General features: G+C 37.8%; 1 non-coding gene across 1 annotated transcript; it reads left to right on the plus strand.

The window, feature by feature from the left end:
- The first annotated feature begins 1,194 nt into the window (after positions 1–1,194).
- LOC124968826 (small nucleolar RNA U13) lies at positions 1,195–1,294 on the plus strand. The gene has a single exon (XR_007105861.1). It is a non-coding gene; the product is annotated as a small nucleolar RNA U13 (small nucleolar RNA).
- The last annotated feature ends 2,083 nt before the right edge of the window (positions 1,295–3,377 follow it).

Consider the following 3,377-nt stretch of genomic DNA (forward strand, 5'->3'; position numbering starts at 1 on the left):
GGGGGTATGTCTTTGGGGATTATATTTTGTCCCTCACTCCTCACATATTCTCTTTCTCTTTCTGCTTCCCGCCTGCCTGAATCGAGCAGTTTTCCTCTGCCACACCCTTCCACCATGATGTTCTGCACGTCAGGCCCAGAGCAATGGAACTGGCAAATCAGGGGTTTGAACCTCTGAAACCACGAGCCAACATAAACTTTGATTCCCTGAATTGTTCTCATCAGGTATTTTGGTCACAGTGATGCAAAGTTGAATAACACAATACTACAGTCTGAACATTTGTGTTCCCTCAAATTAATATTTTTGAAACTTAATCCCCGGTGTAATAGTAGTAAGATGTGGGGCCTTTGAAAGGTGATTAGGTCATGAGGGTGGAATTCTCACGAATGGGATTAGTGCTCTTAGAAGAGGCCCAACAGAGCTTATTTGGCCCTTCTGCCTTGTGAGGACAGAGAAAGATGTCAGCTATGAGGAACAAAATTAGCAATGAATTCTGTTGTTTATAAATTACCCAAGCTAAGCATATTTTGTTATAGTAGCCTGAATGAATTAAGCTTACATAATGGGAGAAAATATTTGCATACCACATATCTGATATTAGGTTAATACCCAAAATATTTAAGAAACTCCAACAACTCAATTGTAAAGAAACAAACAACCCAATATAAATGAGAAAAGAAGATGTTTCTCCAAAGATATACAAATGCCCAACAGGTGTATGAAAAGACACTCAACATCACTAATCATCAGGGAAACGTGAATCACATCCACAATAAAATACTGCTTTAAAAATGGTAGGATGCAGGCCATATAGCCCATCTAAAAATGGTAGGATGAACAGTAGAGACAGAGAGAATAAATAACAAGTGTTGATGAGGATGTGGAAAAATTGGAAGTCTGTACCCCGTTGGTAGGAGTATAAAATGGTGTAGCTGTTATGGAAAACAGCATGGAGGTTCCTCAAAAAAATAAAAGCAGAATTACCAATTGATCCACTATTACCACTTTTAATATTTAACCAAAAGAATTGAAGATCTCAAAGATATTTGCACTTCCATATTCATTCCAGCATTATTCACAATAGGAAAGAGTAGAAATGGCCTAAGATCTATCAGTAGATGAAAAGATAAAGAAAACATGTTATATGTACACCCAATCTGATGTTATTTAGCCCTAACAAAGAAAATCCTCCTGATCCTTCAGTTCATGAGCATGATGATTGGGTGTTCACCCTATTGTGTGAGATGGGCCTTCCTTTAAACCTTTTTACAACTTGAGCACAGTAGGTCTGACGTCAAAAAAAAAAAAAAAAAAGGAAATCCTGCCATATGCTGAAGCATGGATGTGAACCTTGGAGACAATATCCTAAGTGAAATGAGTCAGTCACAGAAGGACACTTTAGGATTCCACTTCCACGAGAGCTCTGAAGTAATCAAATTCAGTGAAGCTGGTGGCTGCCAGGAGCTGGGAGTAGGGAAAACAGGGAGCTGTTGTTCCATGGATAAGGAGGGTCAGTGATACAAGCTGAAAGGGTTCTAGAGATCATCTGTACAACAACGTGCATACAGCTAACAATGCTGCACTGTGCAGCTAAAAGTTTGTTAAACATAGATGTCATGATATATGTTTTTGTTTCACCATGATGAATACAAACAGAATGTGATCGTTTAAAAATAAACATATGGGTCAAGGGAATAGAATAAAAATTTTAGAAATAGACCCACAAATATAGGCTCAACTGATTTATTTAAAGGCTCGATTGATTTTTGACAGAGATAACAAAGCAATTCAATGAGGAAAAAGGGTGACCTTTTTAATGAATGATGCAAGAACAACTGTGTTAGCCAGGCATGGTGGTGCATGCCTATAATCCCAGCGACTCAGGAGGCTGAGGCAGGAGGATCTCCAGTTCAAAGCCAGCTCAGCAAAACTGAGATGCTAAGCATCTCTAAAATAAAATACAAAAAATAGGGCTGGGGATGTGGCTGAGTAGTTGAGTGCTCTTGAGTTCAATCCCTGGTACCCCCCACAAAAACAAACAAACAAACAAACAAAACTGTATTATCATCTGCAGAAAAAAAAGAAAGAATTTTGAGTATTACATTATATGATATAAATTTAACTAAAATGGATAATATAACTAAATCTAAGAGGTAAAACTATAAAGATTCCAGAAGAGAAGATAGAACAAATTCTTAGTGATCTTAGGTTTGGAAAATATCTTTGAAGTATGGCCTCAAAGCATAAAATTTAAATTTTAAATGAATTTAGTAAATTAGACTTCACCAAAGTTAAAAACATTGGTTTTCAAAAAGCCCTGCTAAGAAAATGAAAAGATGAGTCATAGATTTGGAGAAAAAAAAAATTTGAAACATATATCCAAAAAAAGATATATCTAGGATACATTAAATATTGTTATAACTCAATATAAGGAAGATTTAAAAACTCAGTTAAAAATGGGTTCCTGCATCTAACTAAATATACCTGAAGTCATCGCTTCTTAAGCTGCCTAGTTACTTGAACTAATAAATTCCCTTTTCTAACTAAGCCAGTTTGAGTTGGGCTTCTGTTTCTCTTAATAAAAGAGTCCTGAATAATAAGCATGTATATTATGAAGTGGTGCTAGAAACGTACTGGCTTGTACACATACTGTCTGCCCTTGGGGATTCTAAAGTTCTGGGCCTAGGTTTCTGATCACATAGAAGTGATTGTACTGGGATAATAGGTTTCCAGAAGAGTTGCACAAAACTAAGGGCACCACAGTGACCTCCGTAGGAAATGAGGGAGAAGCATAATCTCTTCCTCTAAACCGGAAATAAATCTTCCTTTAAAAAAAATGTTTTAACTATTGAATTACACAAAGACTTTGATGTGAGAATAATAAAAATTCCTTATCTTAGAACAAACAAACAAAAATTTCTGTGCTCACCTCTGTTTGCACAGCTCCAGTGCTCTTTGTTGATTTCCAAGAGACAGTGTAGCACTGAGCATTACGGCACACCCCATGCCTGGAGTCTGGATTCAGCCCCACCCCTTACTACCTGGGTTACCCTGAGCAAGCTTCTTTGTCCCTTGGTTTTTTCATCCTTAAATTAGAAGCAACAAATCTGTCTTCTTCAGAGGGTCGCCATGAGGATTAACTAGCAACATATGTTAACCTTCCATTCATTCCTGGCACCTGGTACCTGCTCAGTCGCTGTTAGCATTGAGGATGACAATGGGGAGACCTGAAATATTTTGGTGAGCCTGACTTCTGGTTTGCCTTTGTCAGTTCCCCCAAGGAGTGAGCCGGAGAAAGGATGGAGACTCGAATCAGGTCACCTGATTCTTCCCTGTAATTGTGTCAATAGGTGGCAGGTAGTGAAAAACTTTGTCTT

The sequence above is a fragment of the Sciurus carolinensis genome, chromosome 1 (genome assembly GCF_902686445.1).
Source record: "Sciurus carolinensis chromosome 1, mSciCar1.2, whole genome shotgun sequence".
Taxonomy (NCBI): domain Eukaryota; kingdom Metazoa; phylum Chordata; class Mammalia; order Rodentia; family Sciuridae; genus Sciurus; species Sciurus carolinensis.